Source organism: Panthera onca, chromosome A3, assembly GCF_046562875.1.
Source record: "Panthera onca isolate mPanOnc1 chromosome A3, mPanOnc1 haplotype 2, whole genome shotgun sequence".
NCBI classification, from domain to species: Eukaryota; Metazoa; Chordata; class Mammalia; order Carnivora; family Felidae; genus Panthera; species Panthera onca.
The window spans coordinates 71569333-71593877 of record NC_138341.1 but is presented as its reverse complement, the minus strand read 5'-3'; the positions used below and the strand labels follow the sequence as shown (position 1 = coordinate 71593877).

General features: G+C 36.9%; 1 pseudogene; it reads right to left on the bottom strand.

The window, feature by feature from the left end:
• Window positions 1-18851: 18851 nt before the first annotated feature.
• On the bottom strand, window positions 18852-19678 carry LOC132672027 (large ribosomal subunit protein mL46 pseudogene; annotated as a pseudogene).
• Between the last annotated feature and the right edge of the window lie 4867 nt (window positions 19679-24545).

Genomic DNA, 24545 nt, shown 5'->3' with positions numbered 1-24545 from the left:
AGATTCTTGTATTTCATCACTTACATACAAAACCCGGTGCTCATCTCAGCAAGTATCCTCCTCAATGCCCATCATCCATTTCCCCCTCTTTTCCTCCCCCCCTGCTCCATCAACCCTCAGTTTGCTCTCTGTATTTAAGAGTCTCTCATGGTTTGCCTCCCTCTCTGCCAAACATTAATTCTTATAAATAACACCATTCAGGAAAAAAAAAAGGCAACTGCATCCAAATGCCATAAAGGTTTATGGGTTGTGCCATTGCCCATGCAGGAATGTACAAGTGCTTAGGTTAAGAAACAAACAAACAAAAAAAACAAATTAATAAACCTGTTTGAATACATCCTCTGAGACTGCACAAATATAAGAAATTCCTTAACAAAATATTATTTCCTTTTAAATTTTTTTTAAATGTTTATTTGTATTTGAGAGAGACAGAGAGAGTGTGTGTGTGTGTGTGTGTGTGTGTGTGTGTGCGCACAAGGAGGAGAGAGGCAGAGAGATGGAGACAGAATCTGAAGCAGGCTCCAGGCTCCAAACTGTCAGCACAGAGCCCAACAGAGGACTCAAACTCACAAGCCATGAGATCATGACCTGAGCCGAATTTGGACACCTAACTGACTGAGCAACCCATGTGCCCCCAAATTATTATTTCTCAGCAGTGCCAAGTGTTTGTTTTCTTGCTTCTTTTTTTGATATTCTAACTGGTGGCTCTGAATACTCAAAGTGGTATTCCTAATAGTTACGGGGGGAGAGCTATAAACCATTTTTTATATTAAATAAATATTATTCTTAAATTATAGATATGGAGGGTAGAAATAACAAATTTAAGACTAATACTGATAATTTCCATTGTTTTTAGATGGAGTTTCAACACTAGAAGTGTAAATCTTGTTATTTGTATTTAAAAAGTTAATAAGTTTACTACTTCAACAGTTAAATATCCTATCCTTATTGATACAATTTAATTAAAATTATATTCATCAACTATAATGTAATATTTTTATTTTAATAGAAAATGTGCGTATCATAGAGGAAAACCTTAAAACATGAAAAACAATTTCACTTGTTTAATCTTTCACTTTATTGTTGTAAGCATAATTTATACACATTGAATATATGCTATTTTTTAATCCTTTATATGACTAGTGTTACCTGAACACAAACTATGTGAAAATCTTGATTATAAAATCAGTCATTTTGCTGAAATTAAGCCAAGATAAATAAATTTGCTTTTAAAAAGGTTTGCTAATTTAGGAGTTATTTATTTTTTTTAATATTTTTTTTAACATTCATTTATTTTTCAGACAGAGAGAGACAGAGTGTGAGTGGGGAAGAGGCAGAGAGAGAGGAAGACAGAATTCGAAGCAGGCTCCAGGTTCTGAGCTGTCAGCACAGAGCCTGATGTGGAGCTCCAACTCACAAACCATGAGATCATGACCTGAGCCAAAGTGGGGGGCCCAACCGACTGAGCCACCCAGGCGTCCCTTTGAGTCAGTCATTTTAAATTCTTTATTCATCCAAATATTACCACCTCAAAACAAAACATGCAGACATGTCCAAAAATAATTGAGTTAACCCACTTTTAATATTTTAATGTCAAATTTCTGACATTAAAATAAGCCCAACTTCATACCTTTTTAACGTTTATTTATTTTTGAGACAGAGAGAGACAGAGCATGAACGGGGGAGGGTCAAAGAGAGGGAGACACAGAATCTGAAACAGGCTCCAGGCTCTGAGCTGTCAGCACAGAGCCCGACGCGGGGCTCAACTCACGGAGTGTGAGATCATGACCTGAGCCGAAGTCGGCCGCTTAACCGACTGAGCCACCCAGGCGCCCCCATACCTTTTTAAAACTCTTGTCATTATAAAGTTTTTTGTTAATAGTATAAAACCTGTTTTACTTAACAGATAGTTCTTAAACTTTTAAATATTTGAACTTACATTTTGCTGGTCTCCAATCATACTGCTGTCTGGACTCAGGGTGTTTGGGATGGGTTCATCTGCTGTGACATTGTCTGATGGAGATCTATAGCACTTCTTTTCCAGTTTAGGGCCTGGGGACAAAGGGTGGGATAATTTCTTAGAGCCAAACAGGGACACTCTGTTTGGATGTCAAAAATACAGAATTTTAGAACTGGAGGAGACTTCAGTGATCATCTAACACAAACTCTTCACTTCATTGGTGAGATCACTGAGAGAGAAGAAAGTCACTTGACTTTCTTGAGCCTAAAATTGGTTCTTGGAAAAGAGGCAAAACTTGACCTCCAAAGCAACTTAGGTATCAAATATTTCCTGAAGGCATGGTTAGTTTTCTTTACAGGTTGTTTGGTTCTCTGAATACTACTAATTTAACCATGGATATGTGGTCAACTAGCTGTGAAAGAGAAAGAGAAGAGGGGGGGGGGGGAAGCCACTAAAATAGTATCTTTCCTTTTTGGAAATGTGACAAGGTCTTCTTGCTGCAGAGACAGAATAAAAACAAAAAACTTCCCAAGACCCTAAGTGACAGTGAGTCCATGTTCAGGGATACAACACTAACATAGCGGCAGCTCAGATGCTTGGCCTTCATTTCTATCTGCATGTTACAGATTTTTTTCTAATACAACGTAGAATAAAAAGTACGACTTCAGAAGCAAATTGAGATCTTGCAGTCCCAAGAAAATCATGTTACTTATGCATCAACCAATCTAAAAGTGTCCTTCAGAAAATTAGAAATAACATACTCTCATATTTTTTTAATATTTACTTGCACATTAGGCATTTATGGAATTACATTGCAATGGTATGCCTTCCATCTCCTGCACTTCTGTCAACTTGACATGAATTCCTTTCCTTAAGTGTTCAAAGACTGAATGTAAATAAATGGAGAAAAGTAGCCAAGACCTGAATCTCAACCTTTAATGCCGATAGTCCAGCTTCTACTTACTATGATGTGTCATGTCTCAAAAAGACATCTGTCATAAAATCTCCATCCCTCCTTCTTTATTTACCAATGCTGCAAATTCTTTCATAATGAACACAATCAAGCCAAGACTGCAAACACAGTAATATCATCATGTTAAGTGTCTGCTTTAAAAATAACTGTGATCAGGGATGCCTGGGTGGCTCAGTTAGTTAACTGTCCGACTTCAGCTCAGGTCATAACTCACGACTCGTGAGTTAGAGCCCTGTGTCGGGCTCTGTGCTGACGGCTCAGAGCCTGGAACCTGCTTTGGATTCTGTGTCTCACTCTCTCTCTTCCCCTCCCCTGTCATGTGCGTGTGTTCGCTCTCTCTGTCTCAAAACTAAACATAAAAAAATAAATAACTGTGAACCCTTATTTCCCATAAGGCAAGGTCTTGATTCCTTAGAATATGTATCTAGTTTATTAAATTGCTGTCCAACCCTAACTTTCTGGCCTGTGTTCCAACCATTTGACCCACAAACTCTAACTCTATGCCAAATGCCTAGTCACTGCTATCTCTAAATGAAGCCTCATCCCCTCATGCCTTTGCCCATCGTGTTTCATTATCCCCCAAAACCAACCCTAATATATCAGGCAAAATCCTCTAAGCTTCAGATCACTATTGTCTGACTTTTGTTTATTTGTTTTTCCTGTAGTTTTCCCTGACTCTTCAGGCTACAAATTCCTTCTTCATCTGTAATTTCCCAGTGCTTTGTACAATTCTCTCTTGCAGCATTTATGTTGAACTTTAAGTGTTTATGAATCTCCCTTCCCTGCTAGACTGTGAGTTCCTGAGGCATAGAGGACAGTACTTTATTCACTTTTATGTGCCCAGCAACTAGTAGGGCACCTGACACATATAGACCCAATAAATGTTCGTGAAATTGAATCGACTCTTCCAGGGGGCCTATTGGCTTAAAATTACACCAAAGTAGACATTACTAATATAAATCTTTCCTGAGGGCAGAAGGTTTTTGTTTTGTTTTTAGGGGAGAGTGCAGAGAATGCTTGAGGGCACTGAAGGTGAGAAAAATATACAAGACATTTTATGACACTTCCTTTCAATAGATGTTTCCAGTTTTAGAGCCTAATTATACAATGCAGAAGAAAACATCTTTCTTTGTTTATTTCAATGTTGATGTAGCACTTGGCCAGCAGAGGGAGAAAATACAATATGAAATGCAAGCAGTGGTGTTTAGCCCTCTCCATTACAAATAATGTGATTTCATGTTTTTAAAAATAATTATGTCAGAATATGTATGATTTTGATCCAAGAATATGCAGTTATTCAAATAATCTCTACTCTCGAAATTTAAAGCCTCACCCTTATTTGTCTTTAGGTTAGAAGAACTCAGCAGTGCATTTTAGTTGAGAGCCAGTAAGCTCTCATCTGAAATTAATGGAAAATTATTCCTTTCAGAGAGAGCTGCAATTTCCAGATGCTCATCCCTTCTCTCATTGCACACCAATGAAATCAACGAGAATGTTTAGGGACTAGATATTCTGTTCATGGGTTTGAGGGCAGTTAGCCAAAATGTGGTGAAGTAAGATGGATCTCCTTTTCCCCTACAGCAGCAGGGACTGCGGTGGGGAGGTATGAGTAGGGTGTGATTGTCCATGGTGTGTGTCAGAAACATAACATGTTTGCACCAATCAATATCACATGTATCTAATGAAAGTATAATATATAAAATGCATATTAACAAAAAAGGTAAAATGAGGATCACTACTCACATAAAAATCTCATCTTTTCTGTACATTATAATTCACCACTCTCATTAGTGCACATAAAATAAAATGAGATCTTTTTTTTTTTTTTAATTTTTTTTTTCAACATTTTTTATTTATTTTTGGGACAGAGAGAGACAGAGCATGAACGGGGGAGGGGCAGAGAGAGAGGGAGACACAGAATCGGAAACAGGCTCCAAGCCATCAGCCCTGAGCCTGACGCGGGGCTCGAACTCACGGACCGCGAGATCGTGACCTGGCTGAAGTCGGACGCTTAACCGACTGCACCACCCAGGCGCCCCTAAAATGAGATCTTTAAGCAATGAGATACATAAAAGTTTTTACAACCACTGCAAACATCTACTGCTTAGATAATACAGTTTGTGACAAAAAGAAAGCTGAATGAATAATAGCAGCAGTTAAAGATAGTTTGTGGTAAATGTAGTGCACCACCCTCCTTTCTGACATAGTAGAGAGACTACAGCACTATATTCTCCAAAGTCTGACATTATTGTATGTTTATATATATATATTTCATATATATTACTTACATTATATATACATATATCTATACACACATACTTACACACATTTTGGCATTTTATATACATATACACACATATGTATATATACACACATATACGTATTTTGGTTTGGCTTCTTCTCATACTTTTCCTATTCTTAAATGAATAGTGATTACCATCAGCACTATCTATCCAATTATTCAAACCCCAAAGATGGACTTCATTCATAACACCTTATTTACCTTTACTCCTACATCCAAACATTCAGGAAATCCTATTGATTATACCATCCCCATTTTTTTTCAAACCGTTATAGTCCTCAAATACCAAAGCCACTAACTTAACTTAAACATCCATTATTTTCCTCCATTAGTTCACTACCTCCTATTACCCGCAGCTGCTTTCCTAAAATAATACTCCACACTGCATTTAGAGGCTTTAATTTTTTTTTTTAATTTTGACATTATAGATTCATAGGTAATTATAAGGAATAACTCAAAGAGACCCTGTGTACCATTTACTCAATTTCTGCTAGTGGTAACATCTCCCAATGATAACTCCCCCAGTACAATGTCACAAACAATAATGACATTGATACAGTACCACAATGTTCCCTCATTTCACCCTGTTCTAACTACATCTACCTCCCTTCTCCCTATTGCACCCCTAATCTGCTCTCCATTTCTAAAATTTTTGTTGCTCCAACACAATTGTATAAGTAGAATTTCATGCTATGTAATCTTCTGGGATTATTTCTTACTCAACATAAGTCTCTGGGGATTCATCCAATTTGTTGGGTGTAAAAATAGTATCTTCGTTTGTTGGCAAGTCGCATTCCATGATATGGATGTGCCACAATTTGTTTCACCATTCGCTACTGAAAGGCATCTTGGTTGTTTCCAGTTATTGGCTATTTTGAGTCAAACTGTCATAAAAATTTACATACAAGTTTTTGTATAAACCTAACTTTTTATTTCTCTAAAACAAATGCCTAAGGAGTGTAAATGCTGTGTCATATGATGTTTTTTTGGAAACTACACAAAAACCTAACAACACTCTTCTTAAGAAAAGCAAGGTCATTTTATAATCCCACCATCAATATAGAGTGATATAGTTTCTCTGGATCCTTATAAGCACATAATGTTATTTTTTTTTATTTCAGTGATTTTGATATATAGTGATATCTCATTGTGGTTTTAATTTGCATTTCCCTAATGGCTAATAATGTTGAGTATCTCTTCATGTGCTTTTTTGCCATTTGCATTTCCTTTTCAATGAAATGTCTTATTTGTTTTACCCTTTGATCTTTCACTGTTGAGTTTTAAGATTTCATTGTATATTCTAGATACTAGTCCTTTGCTGGATATGAGGTTTGCAAGTACACTTTCCTATTCTGTTTCTCCTGCCTTCATTCTTCCAACAGAGTCTTTCACAAGACAACACTTTTAAATTTCAATGAAATCTAATTTATCCATATTTCATTTTATGGAATGTGTCTATGGTGTGAACTCCAAGAACTTTCTGCCTAATCGTAGTGCAGAGATTTTCTCCTGAGTTTTCCTGATAATTGCATAGTTTAACGTTTTACATTTGGATCCATGATACATTTTGAGTTAATTTTTGTGTACAGTGTGAGAGTCAGGTCAGGATTTGTTTTATTATTAGTATTATTGATATCTAACAGCTCCAGCATCATTTCATGAAAATGTTACCTTTCATCCAATGAATTTCATGTACATTTTTATCAAAAACCAATTATGTATATTTCTATGGATGTATTTCTAGATTATCTAGTCCATTGCATCGATCTATTCATCTAATCCTTAACCAATACTACACAGTCAATTACTATAGCTATATAATAAGTTTGGAATTTTCTTAAAAACAATGGCCATTGATATAAGGATAATATGGAGGGAGCTGAAGGAATGTGTAACAAGTCTGAATTTATGAAAGCATAGTAGACCTGACAATACAACTTGAGGACATGGAGATTGAAGGATGTGAATGGTAAGTCCCGATAGACTGGCAGACTTCAGGATCCAACCACCAGGAAAGACAGTTTAGGGCATGGACGTCCTATGGTCAGAGTCCATAGGGCAGCAATCATTTAGAATCCAAGCTTTTACACCTAGCCCACTCATTTTAAGTAAACAAAGCCCCTCTACTAAGGTACTGCATAACATACAAAAAGCTTCTTTGAGCACAGGACCTTGGCCTCCAATGTAAGTCCAATTACCTTTCACTGGCTCTTACTCTTGACTAGCCTGAATCTCCAGGCTGTTTTTAGCTTCTAGTGTATACCTCCAGCCATTGCCTACCTATTCTCCATCCATCTTCTTCCCTACATCTTTATCTCATCACCCTCTGGACCAGAATCTCACAAAGTATCAGCTATTGTTATCATCCACTACCTTCCCCAACATACACACTCACACACCTTTGCTCCATGTTCAAAAATTTTATGTAAGAGACCCTTCTGCTCCCAAGTACAGACTGACTCACTTCCTGCCTGATTCTTGCTCAGAGAAGGGGACAAATTAAACTACACTCAAAGATCAAAATTTCAATCTGGATTCAAGAATAAACATGATACTCCATGTAAGATAATGTTAGATGTCTAGTTACCAAGAGAGATAAAGGAAATAGCTCAGTTTGAACTGAAAATTCAAGGTGGTTGAGCAAGGGTTGGCAATGACCCCCAAAGGTTTAGTCCCATGTACCTGGGATTAAGACAAAAATGAGAGGATTAATCTTTCAATTACACACACCCCATGTTTACATGTTTTGCTATATCCATTGCCACTAGCTACATTATTTATTTACTCTGAAAATACCTCACTTAAATTTATTTATAAATTTTATAGCACTCCCATCAATGAAATTCTGTTAGTTTCTCATAGGAACCTACCCATATACACATTCATTGCTGTATGACTTAAAATTATCTTCCAGAACAGCCAGAGTTGCCAGATTGAAATTAGTATGTATATCACACAGAGATTTGCCTCTACTTTATGACCAGCTAACTGACTGACAGACTAAATACTGGGAATTATATCTATACTCTGTATCATCTGTACTACTGTGTTTCCTTGACATGCAAAATACTTCTTGCAGTTTGAAATAACTCATTCTGTAGTCTAGCAACTCATTCTGTACTCTAACATATAGAGAAAAGACATTGCTACATTTTCTGGGTTCAGTCTTTGTATTTCTTGGATAGATCCCTCATAAAGTGGCTACAGTAGTCATGGAATACAGTATTAACATCTTTTTATGGGCTGCACTGAAGACTGCGATTTCCACATAATGCTGATTTCACTTAATCTAGAATATTATGAATTATACTTCTTAATACAGTGTTTGTCTTGCTCTTACATTTTAATATAAATGGTAGGATGGAAGGCTACAGGAAAGGGAAGAAGCAAAACATCGGGACAATATTGTAGGAAGATAGTGAAATATGGTTAGTTTAATTTTTACTGCGGCTGAAACAATGTGAAACTGGCTGTGATAATGAATAGGAGAGTGAATAGACCATTATAAGGACTAAAAGAAGGCTAGAGGGTACACGTGCAGAGAGAGAAAGATAGTGATATAAATGGAGACTGGAGATATGGACAGGTCTGAGACCTTGCAAGGTGTTGTACATTATGTTAGAGATTTTGGTCGTTGCTCTCAGGACAAGGGAATTAGATCAGCTTTTAATCAGACAATTTAATTATAGTACTTCTTAGAGATAATCTAGTCATTTTCAAATCAGACTCCAGAGACCAATTATTCTACCTGTTAATATTTCTTTTATCACACATTAAAAAAAACCTTCAAAATATTATCTGCCTACGTCAGTAATTGTGACTGCATTGTCTATGTTTATTTTGGAGCTCTTAAATGTATGTTCAAATTGAAGCTGAGATAAAATTTTAAATAAACACGAGTGACTTGTATTTTAGACCAGCTCGTGCCCATGGACACATGTTTCTCTCTTTGAGATCAACAATAGACTGTACTTGAAGAACCAGTCTGTCAGAAGTTTCCTTATGGCGCTCTTTTGTCCTAGTATTCTTAAGCTTTGTTCCTAACTTGTGGGCTAGAGAAAGAGTTTTGGGAGAGGCCAGTGAGAGTTCAACTTTTGACTGAAATGCTCTGGATAAAGCTAATGTTTGGCAAAGAAGCATTTTTCTCCCACCACTCTACTTAAGTTACAGCATTTCCTACTCTCAGCGCTTGATACATCTGTGAATCCTTCGATCCCATGTCAGTTCATTCCAGTACATCATGAAATTTTGAGATGTTAGCCAATCTATAATGTTTTAGGTACAGTGGCACATGGTCCTTGTCAAAATCTTTTCAGAAGCCTGATGTAGATTCAGTATTTTGAAATCCTACAAGTACTGCTCACCCTTCACCTAAGCCAGGCAGATTTTTGATAAATAAATAGCAGACATTTTGGGAGGATAATCATCAGGTAATAGAAATACACCAAAAGTTGCTGCACCAACTCCTCAGAAAGAAAAGCTAAAGTTTGACTCCATATAGGTCAGAATCTCCAAGGGAATGTCCTCAAAAATTCTGCATTGTCTACTTTTCTGTTTCCAGTGACAGTAATACTTTTTATAACTTGCTATTTCATCCCAGCTTATATTTGAGTGGAACTAGAATCAGCATAAAGAGATAACACAGGTGAAAAGGCAGCACGTCTTTCTTCTTTCGTTTTGTATAGCACAGAGCTACTCTTTAGCCCTTTCTCCAATCTGAGAAAAATGTAGCTCCCAGACATTTCAAAGGTTAGGAATTAAATGTACAAGAGATAAATATATTCTGTAGCTCCTGTGACTGGATATTAGCCTGTGGGTGATATCCTAAGTCTACGGTTTGATGACAGATGCTTAGAAGTATGAAATCAAGCCTGCCTACAATATCTGCTCACACTTTCCATTAAAGAGAGGGTTACCTCCCAGATTCTCTTGGATCAATGTATATCCCTCACCACCATAGTATCTGAATAACATAAATGAGTCCTGAAAAATGGCAGTAAGATTCAAAGGGAGTGGGGTCAGGTTTATGCAGAGAAAATGTACCTCAAAGCACAGTATTAATACCTAAAGCATTAAAAATTCCTGTTAGATATGATAGTGTATAATATGCACCTTCCATCATCAGAACTCCATATTCATGTATTCATATGTCTCCTCTCAAAATACACCTAAGTCTGTCATCTCACTTGATTCTTACTATTTTTTAAGGTCCCCACATTTTGAAAAGCCTGAATCATAAAAAAAGAGTCTGATGAGAAGAATCCGTACCCCTTATTTAACTTCACAGGGAACTGAAAGCCTGTAATCGATTTTCAAATCTGGTTGAGGACATAGCCCTAAGTGTCTCAGGATAATGCCTCCTGGGAAATCTGTGGCTACTATTATAGCTCAAGAGCTAAACCTTTAAGGCCCACAATAGAACACCTCATCTATGGAGCAGATAGATTAAACTTGTGAGATAGCAGAACACCAATACATTCCAGAATTCTGTGGAACAACTGTCCACTGTATACTCTCCTGGTCTTGCTAGGGCCTAAATAGAATGGCTCAAATAACTGGATATGTCTGGGATAGCTCTCCTGAGATACTTTGCTTTGGCCTTTGGGTGGGTTCTTAGATTATCTTCCACACTGTAGCTGCTGGACTCATAGGTCCACAACTGCCTCTTCATTTGCTTGTCTGGTGTCTGGGATGAGATGACTACAATAGCTGGATCTAGCCAGGGCTATTTTTTCTGACCCTTGTGGCCTCCCCATATGGCTAGCCTGCGCTTCTTCACAGAATGTCTATCTCAGAGTAGCTTCCTCCAGGGCAGCTGGCTTTCCCCAGAGTGATTGGGGTGAGTCTGGGCAGAAGGTGCTGGGATTTATACAAAGCCTTGGAAGTAAAAAACAAAACAAAACAAAAAAAACAACCAAAAAATAAAACAAACAGAAAAACCCAAAGCCTGAGAAGTACAAAAACATTGGGATGGCTGGGTGGCTCATTTGGTTAAGCGTCTGACTTTGGCTCAGGTCACCATCTCACAGTTTGTGGGTTCAAGCCCCATGTGGGCCTTTGTGCTGACAGCTCAGAGCCTACAGCCTGTTTTGACTTCTGTGTCTCCCTCTCTCTCTTGCCTCTCCCTCGTTCATGCTCTGTCTCTCTCTCAAAAATAAACATTAAAATAAATTTTTAAAAAAGAAGTACAAAAACATTACTTTCACTATATCATATTGGTCAAGTCAACCAGTTCAAAGAAGAGGGGGACTAGACTCCATCTGACAAGTGTGGATTTGCAAAGAATTTGTAGCATTTTAAATGCATCTCTTAAACAAAATGACATTCAGAATGAGAATAGATATATTTAATTCTATTCCTCTCTTATGTATATTATTCAAGCCACTTGAATGTTCTTTGTTTCTGCTTTCCCATCTGCAAAGTGCTATGATTCCTGCACTTACTACATACCAGAAATAATGACTCAACACAAAGAATAAAAAATATGGCAATGCATTAAGCTATTCAAAGAAAAATATTTTACATAAAAAAGAATAGCATCAGAATTAATATCATTACCTTGGAGGGTAGACAGAACTAAATTTAACATAGCTCTGCCACTTATTGTTATAAGGTCATAGGCAAATTACTGAGTATCACTGAGCCTTAGTTTCCTTACTTCTAAAATCAGGAAGGTCAGCAGAGCCAACCTCATGGTAGATAATATTTAACATGCTTAAAGACAACTCCCACTACACAACACATGCTAAATATTAGCAGGTACTTATTATAAGTTCTATCAAGTGTGAACTCATGAAGGTGAACTTTCGGTATACTGATAATGAGAGGACCACAATCTTAGATATACTGGTGAAGACCAGACTATATTCAGTAGCCTGGAGGCGTTACTTTTGGAAAGGCAATGTGCTATAAAGCATTTTTTCCCCTCTTTATTTTTCCAATCATTGCACAATATACTACTTGTTACTGAGAGCCACCAGTAGGGAGATTCAATGTAATTAAAAGATTGATCTTCTGGAAACAATGCTTAATAACAAGCATGAAAAAGTGAGAGTAATTCTGCATTTTCAAACACTGTCCTCAAGTTAATTTAACCTGAGCTGTTTGTGAACCACCTAGAAAGTCTGGGATCAATATGTCCAGGCTGAAATCAATGTACCAGAGAGAAGAGGAGACAAACTCCAATTGGCTAGTTCATTCAAATCAGTGGAGCCTTATAGAAGAAGTACTTAGTGGAACATTCATTTTGTATGTGCCAGATGCTACAGTTCAGATGTGCAGGGCAAATTTTTGTATTTTGCTTGTTCTTTAAAGGAAAAATCAAAAATACATCTACATATATGTATATATGTGTGCTTGCAGATATACATGAAAAAAAACCATTTATATATTAAAAAGTAAGACAGTGAAAGTAGTTCTCATCAAGTTCTTCCTTCTTATACTTCAAAATCTACCCTTTAAACAAATAAACACCAAATAGACTGAATAATCACTTACCACATCTGTTTTCAAACTTTCCTCACCTAAGCACCTTTGGCACATCACATTTTCATTACTCCTCTTTTCATCTTTTTATTTTACTCTCTCTACCTATGCTTCTTGGCCAGCTTTTGTACACATTTAATTTTCCTCCAACACGGTTTCTCTTAAGTTCTATCAGTCTCCAGTAGTTGACAATTTTCTTCACATTATTGCAGTTTGACATTCATTGAGAACCAAGCACGAGAAAGTCTGGCATGAAATGTTACTCATTTTATTTTCTTTAGTGTCTTTATCCCCACATTACAGCTGCTTTGGTAATTGTTTCGTTTTCTCTCCTCTTCCTCAATGAAAATGTGCCCCAAAGACACAGTAAGATTGACTTTTAGACTACCGATTGTTACCTTGAGTACAAACATCAATCAGTCAGAAGGAAGAAATACATAGAGGTCAAAAATATTTCTAAGGGGGTCATATAATTTTGTTTGCAGGAAATGTGAAAGTTTTTACTTTTGTAAGTCATCCAAGCCCAAAACAACTTGTATAGAAATCAAGCAAAAAATACCTGACACACAGCTTTCAGTAATTTTTGCTAGGTCATCCAAACTGTGTGAAAATAAATAGTGTTGTATGTAATTTTTCAGTTTTAAAATCACAGCACAAGTTGTATTTCCTGAGCATTTCTATTTTATTTTGATTGTGGGGGTGGATGTGTATTCAGACAGATTTTAGCTATGTGTAAGCATTTATTTTTCACGTGGGACATATCATGAACATTAGAACATATCTTGTCTACCAAATAAATTATTTACACAAAAATTTATATATGTCATCCAACTTTCAACCAGCAGCTAAGAAATGTATGAGGAATCTAAGAGCTAAGCTTAGAGACTGGCATCAGAGAGCAACCCCAGTGAATGATCTTCCAGAAGCTCACCAGGTGTGAGCACATACACAAAGAATGTCATGAGAAAAAAAAGCTGAATTCCACATTTCTTATTTATGTATTAGAAACTGTAACAAGTTTTCCTACTATTACATTTTTCATTAAGAACAAAATATAGATGAGGCACCAGGGTGGCTTAGTTGGTTAAGCATCTGATTTCAGCTCAGGTCATGATCTTGCGGTTCATGTTTTCGAGTCCCGTGTTGGGCTCTGTGCTGACAGCTCAGGGCCTGGAGCCTGCTTCAGATTCTGGGTCTTCCTCTCTCTCTGCCCGTCCCCCATTTGCACTCTCTCTCTCTCTCTCTCTCAACAATAAACATTTAAAAAAAATTTTTAAAGCAAAATATAGAAGAGAAAACCATCCAGGTACAAAACAAACTCTCTTTAGAAGAATGAAATGGGCTGTTATGGGGTTAAAGAAGTTCACACCAATAATTTAACCTCTAAGATTATTAAAATTAATATTTATTAAATACAGACTTCTTTGAACCCAGAAGGCCATAAGAGCAACATGGTGTACACACTATAAGCTTCCCAAAATAATTGTCAGCCAACAAAAGAATTTTAACATGGGCTAAAAGGTTCTAAGTTGGAATTTCCAAGTATCTTTTACTTTGTCCCTCTGGAATACCCTAAAAAGTTTATCAGCTTATTGTTTACAAAAACTGCTAACTGCAAATGAGTCATTTTGACCTTCTTGAACAAAGTATGAGCAACTGATTCAGAGCACTGAATCTTCAACACTACACCACCAGTGAGCATCAACTATGTTGTACACCTGAAATTAATATTAGTAATATTGTGTCAACTGTACTCAAAAAATTAAAAAAAACAACAACAAAAAAACACTAAGTATAAAGGTTCTCATTTTTTAAGGTAACATTCTCCAGAGTATTAATTTGTAATTCTACTATGGTACAGAATGCTGCATAGACTAGACGTATAAATATGCCAACTTTAAAGGAATTGAGTATATGAAAATATACTTTTTAATTTCACAAGCTGATTTCCATTAAGATGGCTTTAAATAGCATATCCTTCTAAAATTTAAAATTGCATTATCTCTACAAAACTTAATTCACAAATAATTTTAAAATGTACTTAAAAGGTTTATCTATTGTTAAGTCAATCTATTTCCTCAGTGCTACTTTACTTCTGTAGAACCCATTGCAGCTTAATGTATTTGAAACTGATTATTTCATTTGATGTATTTGATACTTATAAAAACCCTTTAAAGTTGTCAAGGAAGTATTATTTGCTGCCCATTTCATAGTGAGGGAATTGGGGCTCAGAGAGTAGATTTGGCCAGCCAGCCAGCTGCCAAAAGGCAGAGCCAATGCCACGGCTTAGGACTTCTACTTTTAGACACATACTTCTCTTTTTCACAACAATATGAAATTTAAAAATTTCACAAGTCCCTCTTAGTAATAACTTTTTTTTTTCACAAATTAATATACAAAAGTTTCAAATCCTTTGGTTTCTTTTCTTCTTAGGATTTTGTTTGATTCCAGACTAGACCTATTATTAAGTATTTGATTCCATTCCTTAATTTGGCTTAGAACTATCTGCACTAGAGGAGACGGAGAAATCTCATTGTTTTTTTTTTTTTAATTTTTTAATGTTTATTTATTTTTGAGAGAGAGTGATCACAGGGGAAGGGTAGGGAGAGAGAGTCACAGAGGATCCAAAGTGGGCTCTGTGCTGACAGCAGAGAGCGTGATGTGGGGCTCGAATTCATGAACTGTGAGATAATGACCTGAGCCAAAGTCCGAGTCTCAACCCACTGAGCTACTCACGTGCCCCCCTCTCTTGTCATTTTCAATAATATGTGGCTTATTTTATTTCTGAATCGTCAGTGCATGGTTTCTTTTATTTAATCTCAAAATGTTACTGATCTCAAAATTTCCAGTATGTAAAGTGCCACCAAGTCTAGTAAAATATCCAATTTTTAAAAAATGAATTCATGAAACTAATCTTCAGTGAAATCAGGGTTTCATATTCATGTAATTTTTTTTCTTTATACTGTTCCAACTCGCCTTGATTATATTAACTTCCTAGGTGTTCATGTTTTCCTTCATACCAGAATAACTATGCACTTTGATATATATGTGTCGTCTGTGGTCTTTGAACACTCAGAGGTACACTTAATATACTTAAAATACCTCTCAGGAATATAAGATGCTAAAAATATCTTTCTAGTATTTCTGCTTTTATACAAAATGACTCTATATTCTCACATATGGAATCTGAATTTCTGTCTCAATTTTGCTAGGTGATGAATGTGATGGAGATGAGAAACATCATCTTATCCCTTCTACTCAAAAGAAAACATGACACAACTTGAGCAACACAACACAGTTTTAGAGGCAGGTTAAGGAATTTCACTCACCTTCTAAGTCACTAGCAAAAGTGTAACCTTACATTGTGCTGGTTTTTATAATAAACATGATTTTTCCATACTGTCTTCCACATTATCTAATGAAATGAACATGTCCCTAATTATGAAAAACATCAGTTTTAAACCATGACAGTATTGGGTATCACAGTGACTCTGACTTAGGATTTTAGCGCTTTCTTCTTTGGGGAGTAAAACTTCCAGGCTGTCCGAGAATTAGTTTCTGTACTCTCCATAATAATTAGCACACCCAATTCTTGTATTAATCACCTGGCTGTCAACTGTGACACAGACTGACAGAATGGAGACTTTGAATTATTAGCTTGAAGGTTTAAGATTAAATCTTCCTTGGGGCACCTGGGTGGCTCAGTCTGTTGGGCGTCCGACTTCGGCTCAGATCATGATCTCACAGTCCATGAGTGTGAGCCTGGAGTCAGGCTCTGTGCTGTCAGTTCGGAGCCTGGAGCCTGCTCGGTTTCTGTGTCTCCCTCTCTCTCTGCCCCTCCCCCACTCACACTCCGTGTCTATCAAAAAATGAATAAACGTTAAAAAATTTTTTTAAAGATTAAATCTTCCTTCCATCACCTGTAAATGGAAGTCAAATTTATCTACAAGTTCATATTAGATATATCTTTAACTTCCCTTGCTTTCTCAGGTTTCCCCAGAACCATATCCCTTTTCCTACTCTGCCCATGATATTCCAACTATATCATTATTTTAAGGTGCCATAAAACCATCAAGACTAAGTTAAGAACGTTGAAGTGTTTATTTCCTCAAGTAAGGATGGCCCAAGTAAGGTGTTCATAGTATTTTCCTGCTCCCCTGTTATCCTTTATATGTCCTATTTCCACTTGGGTTAGAGACATATTAGACTTTTCCACCTTGCTATCATCCTAAAATACTAAGTCAAGTGACAGAACTTAGTTTGACTCTGGAGAATTAAATTTTATATTTCTGCCCCTGGATTCTTTGTCCACTTTGTCCATCTGAATGACTGAAGTTCATTTCATTCAAGACAAGGTAGGTGAATCATACCTGTACCCTTTCAAATAGCACCATTTGTGATCTTCGGACAAGTGTTGGGAGAAACATTACCTAGGAGTTTCCCATCCCTTTTTGGGAAGAGAGTGTTTTGTCTTACCAGCATTAGTAGAGTACTTTATACTTTTAAAGAGATTACAAATACATTATGCCATTTGATCCTCATAAAAACCCTCTGAGATAGGCTGGACACTTTAAAGACAAAGAAATCGGCTCAAAGAGATTTTCTAACAAAGCTTGTTAGTTAGTGGCAAAATTAGATCTCCTGATGCTTGGCCTGTGCTCTTTCTGACACACTGAAGGCTTAGCTGAACAAGTTGAAAGGAAAATCCTCTAAGGCCTGCAATGCATCATTTTAAAAAGTTTATTGCTTTCATATTTAAGTTTTTTTTAAAGAACTGTTCACTTTAGATAAATTGGAAAACCTTGAAATTATAAATTAGATGAATCTCAGCAATAATGTGACTGCCTGAAGGAAAACTTGTTTCATGAATATGTCCATATATATTTATATAGTTGACATCATATGAAGATTATAGCTCAATTTCTTGTTTATAGTAGCAGTTTCTAATTATATTAGGAACACGTTTTCAAGCCTTGAAATATTTTTCAGCAATTTTAAAAGATAATGCATAATATTTCAACATCTGGATACACAACCATAACCTTTTCACTATTTATAATTGTCAGACAATCATACTTTTCCTAATCTTTCACATCACTAATAATAATAAAAAACCTTGGAATTACATTTACTTTTGAAATTAGAATTACCAGTCACAGAAAATAAATGTTTTTAAAAATCATTGCTACAAACTCATGTCTCCTAAAGCCTTGTATCAGTTTAGTTCTCTGTTAGTGTAGGTGAATACACAGTGTTAAAATGTACAGTCTAATTTAGTTTTTGCCAATTTTATCCACTTGTTAACTACTTTTGTTTTACATTCCTTTGATTATTGGTGCTTTTTAAAAAATGTTTTAGCAGAGATGGGGTTTGCATTTTTCTTTTTCCTGTATATTTTAAGTATACTTTTCCTCCTTAAACTTCCTATTTTTGCAGATCATTCTTTGTCCCCCTATTGTGCCCCAAATTCAGGGAATTTTTCAGCTCAAGGCTAGAGGAAAAAACTGCCAAGAGAAGTCACCCGGTCATGGTTAGCCATATGGTTCTCCAGTGTTCTCTTCTTGGTGGACAGTTGTTTTTCAGGTTTCCCACAAGAAGAATTGACACTGTTGGTTTCCCAGGTTTGGGAGGGAAGAACAATTCATTGTGACAGAGTCTTATAGAATAAAATATTGACTTTAATTCCATCCCTTCTTCCTCTTAATTGCAGGAAATCTCATTTTTCTGGTTAAGTCACTAGGGAAAAATATACTTAATTGCCTAAAGAGTATTTTACTTATTTTACTTATTATATAGTTTTATAAAACTCACTTCTTTACTGAAATTACTTCTGGTTTCATCCATGTAAATGTATGTATATGTAGTTCATTAATTTTTCACTATATAATATTGCGCTGTATAAAAATACAGTTTATTTATGGATTTTTTGGCGCAGAAATATTTGAGCTATTTTCAGTTCTTTGTCATTACCTCTAATACTATGAACACTTTTTCACCAAGAATCAATTCACTTATTTCTCTCAATTTAGTTTGCTGTATGCTGTTCCCTGCAAAGATCGGGCAACCACATAATGTCCTTGAGGCGCCAGTTGTAGATCTGTCAAAGTATTGCTGTCAGGCGCCACAGTTCATCAGAGGCCCAAGAACAACCTCCTAACCTGGGCCAGGTATTTCAGTTTCAAATAGTCACCCAGCTCCTCCTTAGGGATCTAACATGATGGCCCTTCTTCCTGGTGTGGGAATAATTAACAGCATTGCTTTGATTAAGAATAATTTGGCCCTGAGCCTACTTTGTCTGCATGGCCTGAGGGAACTTGAACTTGTAGTGGCCACAGGGTACAATTGCCAGGAACTTGGCTTCCATGTCCTTTTCTGAGAGTGTGGCCAGTATTCACTCAGCTGTTCCTCAGAAGGTCTCCCTGGGTTGCCACTCTTCCTGTAGGAGTATCCAAACATCCTGATCTCCAAGCTTCTCTTTGACCAGCAGAACAAGGTTCCTGTCTATTTTTTGGTGCAGTGAGATTTGGTCATTCTTTTTATCAGTTTCTGGAATGTGAGCTCCAGGTTTGAAGGGTAAAACTTTCTGCTCCCATATATCTTCCAAATCCTACACCAGCAGTATATTCTGTTCCTCTTCATAACGGAAGTCAGCTTTCTTCTTTGCTGGTCACTAGGCTTCATCCAAAGTACAAGGCTGGTGGTCTGAATACAAACTCTCTCCATCTTGATCTTTTGTAATAGAGACCGCCATCTCTTTCTGTGGCTTAGAGGCCAACTGGACGCCACCGGCAGCTGCTGTAGGCACAACATGTGCAACAGGTGCTACAGAGACCCACTGCTCCAAGATGAGGCCACAACAGTAAGGCCAAGAGAATCCAGGCTCCCGGCCCAGAGCCACTCAAACTGCTACCAGTCATTCCCCACCCCTTAACAGAGTCTGCCTTATGGGCACTGCCATTTTTCTGCCCTCCCCTGCTATGAACATTCTTGAACATGTTTCCTTCTGCACACTGGCAAAAAATTCCCTAAGGTAAATAAATAGAATTATTGGGATACAGCATGGCACTCTTGAGAAGAGGCATCAAACCAGTTTAAAGTAATTATATTCTTATTCATAAAACTAGGTACTCACAACTTTCTTCACTGCTATATTTAAGGCAAGAGGACAAGAAACTTAGTTCAAAAACAAAAAAGAAAAAGAACCACAAACAAACAAACAGTATCTAGGTTCAAACTAGCTCTCATTTCCTGTGGATTTTGTCCCCAAATTTTATTTCATGTCATCAGAGCCTGGGTGTAATGTATGTTCTGGACCATAACATTAAAACATACCCCAGGATGCCCTCTTAGCAAAGCAGTAGAATAACCTAGGAAAAACACACTTTGCAGTGACCAGGCCATGGATTTCTTGAAGCAGAAAGAGTAGCATGCTTTCATCATTGATGATAAATACCTATTGAGCATTTCCATGGTATTGGAACTTGGACTCAGTAAACAGTAAGGTGAACAAAAATGGGGAAGGTGAAGTCTGGAAATTCACCAGGTCCCTGAGGTTAGTCAAGTGCCAAGTGTCAGAACATTGAATTAAGGAAAAGAAGAGAGGGGTGCTCAGGGATATGTGACCAAATGAGGGTTTGAGGTCAGTTGAGTTCCCCAATCACACAGGCAGAATGGTGATACCATTAGTCAATAGACTAACTTGACAAAGATCTAGAGCAACTCACTACTCAGGCAAGGTAGACAACTCAAGGGGAGTTCATTTGGAGGGCAACTTAAAGAGCACAACAGGGTCTTGTGGTACATATTATAGAAACTTAGAAATAGGTCTCATGAGTATGATGAGATAGAGAAAATTTTGTATATAAAAGTGCCTCTTATGGAAAATGCTGTATTTTCTTGAAAGGCCAGCAGCAAAAACTGTTCTTAAGACAAAAATCTCAGACACTAAAGACGTCAATAATGGCCAAGATTTTACAGAAAGGAACAAATAAAATTCTACCAGAGGGGAAAAAAAAAAGAATAAAAGTAAGTTGAGAGGAGAAAGTAGGTAAGGAAGAAAGGGAAACAGTATACAAGAGTAAATTAAAAAGCCTTTCCACAACTGCTTCTATAAATCCTCAGCAAAAATGTTCTCATGAAATATAGATATGGACAGATTTTTTAATCAAATCTAGTAAACGATGAATTTCAAATTTGGGTGGATGCAGGCTGGAACCAAGACAGGATGAAAAGATTGTGAAGGCTGGAAATGGATGTAACCTAGAGAAAATGAGTAGGGATATTTAAAGTACCTTGAGGGGCGCCTGGTTGGCTTCGTCGGTTGAGCACTCAACTCTTGATTTTGGCTGAGGTCATGATCTCACAGTTGGTGAGATCAAGCTCTACTTTGGGCTCTGTGGCTGACAGCACTGAGCCTACTTGGGATTCCCTATCTCACTCGCGCTCTCCCTCTCTCTCTGCCCCTCCCTCACTTGCTCTCATGCATGCTCTCTCTCTCAAAATAAATAAACTTTAAGATAAATAAAATAAAACAAATTATGTTGAGAATAACTTTGGTCTGTTGTCAACTGTGGAACTGGTATGCAAATTAACTCACTTAGGATTAAAGAGGTAGAAACTCTTAGCTAACTCCTGCTTTGTACAGGGCAACTCCAAAAGCCCCAGCACTACGTAGAAAACTAAAGTGCTGAGATTAATACAGGATCTTTGTCAAGACTGATTTTAGACTGCTCTGATGACCAGTCTAAATCTCAATTTTCTCCTGTACTCCATGCTTGGATTCAAAATTTTCTCCAGGGCCAAGAAGTTGATTTGAGCTCCCAAGGGTAGAATGCACTGGGTCAATATGTTACAATGAAGACACTTTAGGCAAGGGGTCAAATCTATAGCACACATGCCTCACAATGGACAAGTGGAATCAGTAACCAAATACTGGCAGTCAAATACTGCCTAAAAGGACTTCTGGCACTGAATATTGAAGGTGTTTACATATACAGAATATGGATTGTTCTGAAAGCAGCCTCATGAGGTTTTGAAATAGTTTTCCTTTTAGTTAAGTTTGGGCTAAGATAAATCTTTTACATATGAACCAGATAAAGGCATTGAAGAGATATCATGGTGGAGTGTACGATGAAAAAAAAAATGAAAAACAAAAACAAAAAACTGTGGAAAGGCAGACACATAGAGGGAGGTACTGGGGAGAAACCAGGTGGCAAGAGAAGAGCCAAGTAGATTGCAACATCCAGCACATGCAACCAGATGATTAGTTTTCTCAAAGGCTTAGTTTTGCTACCCTTCTATATCCAACATATTTTTTATTAAGTGCTACAAGTGACCTTTAATATGACTTTGTTAAAAAGTAGGGGGAAACAAAAGGTAAGACCCCTCTCAAAATCATATTCTATTGATCAAAAAATTATTTTTAATCACCATAGATATTTCACTTCTCTTGTAAGAAAAACAAAGGTAAGGTCATTTTTCTTGTCCTTTGTGTAGTATTTGTCTACCAACCAGCAGTTTTGTTCTCCTTCTCCTTCCTCCCTTTGCATCTTGACCACCTGGTTGTCTTGCCCTGCCCTACACGCCAGTCTAAGGCTGGGGTGTGTGAGTTCCCCACTCAGACTTGAAATGAATATTCCTGAAGGTTGCAGCCTTGGATATATGTTTTCCCACACTACTCTTTCTACTGAGAACAGCAGAGTATCAAGGTTAAGAACAAAGAGTTTGGAGCCAGTCTGTATGGGTTCAGATCCTGAGTCTACCACGTACATACAAGCGTAACCTCTGACAACTACTGACTCCCTCTGGGTCACACTTTGTAAAAGTGTGACAATAACAGTGCCTTCCTCTCCAGGCTGTTATGGACATAAATGATTTAAAGTATGGCAAATGCTTATGACATTACCTGGCACACAACACTATGAAATCTTTGGCATTATTATGATGATGCTTAGAAAAAGCACATCCACTCCTGTATCTTCAAATTTATGCCATCCTGAGAATAACCTTTGATTCTTTATTCCTCCAATTCTTCAGCTGTAACCTCACCCCTGCACTACTAAATTCCTTTTGGATATTGTCACTGGATTGTTCTACTAGGACAGCCATATAACATGCTCCAAATGGAAGTCTTTATATTTTTTCTTGGACAATTTCTCTTACTCTGTTCTGTGTTTTCTACATGGTATCACAATCTTTCTACTCACCCAATTTCAAAACCTACTGGTCAACTTAAATTGCTTATTCTTCAATTTCCATATCTCCTCTGTATGAGTTCCAGCTATCCTTTCAGATATGGCCCTCGTGCATGTCTACCTCCCCCCTCCCCACCTCCCACCCATTTCTTCTTCACTGCTTGAGTTCAGACATTCCTAACTGTTTATTTGAATCGCTGCCATGGTCTGTGAGCTGGTCTCCCTTCCTCTACTCTCTTGTTCCTTAAACATACCTTCTATGTGAGCAGCAAATCATCATGTTAAAACCCTATCTACCCTAATTACTCCCTTGCTCAAATTACATTAAATTTACAACTATTTAATAGTACTTTAAAGCTCATTAGGTAGATCTTCAAGATGTTTTATGACCTGCCCACTAGGTATGTCTTCACATTTGTCTTCCATGACAATCAAAGCTTTCTCTGCTCATCATCATCCACAGCTCAGAGCTTCCCAATCACACCTAGTTTTCCCACCATGTTTTTGCTGACCAGAATGTATTTCTTCCTTATCTCACTTTATCAAAATTTTGCTCAACCTTCAAGACCTAATCCAAATCCCCTTCTGCATGAAGCTTCTCTACTTCCCCAGCTTCATTAGATTCAGCATTTCTTCCCTCTCCAACACGATATTGCCATACTATATACCTGAGAGCACTTACTATGTATTTGACAGAGGACTAGCTAAATTAGTAATAATATCTACATTGCTTATAGTATCCCTATAACGTAGGTAAGTATGATGGTCTCAATTTGCATTCACATAATTTGAACATGACAGGTTAAACAAGTTACCCAAACACAATCCTAGTAACAGGCAAAAAGAAAGAGCCATATCAATATATGTATCTTTTCAATCAGTGCTCATCTCATTATCATTTATTTCATTGTTCTTTGAAGGATCATCTACTAGAAGCCTGTTGGGATACTTACTAAAATGTAAATTCCTAGTCTGTTAGGGAAGGGATAAGGAATTGGCATCTTTAATAATTTCCCCAGGTGATTCTCATGCACTGGCAATTTTCAAAACAGTGCCATAGTTCATAGAACCCCTTTTATTACCTCAATTATTGTATGTATTAAATTCAGTGGTGAACTAGTTTCTTGGAGAAACGAATCATGTCTTTTTTTTCCTCTCTGCATCTTCCACAGTTCATAGCACAGTACCTTATACATAATATATACTCAATAAATTTTAGTTGAATTATTGCCAATTTCTGTGTTTTATCATAGCAAAAAATTATGAGCCTATTAACAGCCAGAAATATATTTTTTAGATGGCAAGCTGTGAAAAATAATATTGAAGCTTTGATTTAACATACGCACACAAACACATTCACAAATATAGTAATTGTAGAACATCTCGAAGAATGCAAAAACAATGAAGAAAAATATCACCCAAGGACAATGTCTTGTTTCATATTTACATATTTCTTTAAGGGTTCCTTCTATGTACATTTCACATCTTTTAGGAAAATTATAAAATCTATTTCTTTATGAAAGTAAAAACACCGAGTTTTTATCAAATTTTTTATGTAAGATCTGATGCCACTATTTAAGTTTAACTATCTGTATAGTGACCTTTTCTTTGCAAAATAATTTCCAGATTCTA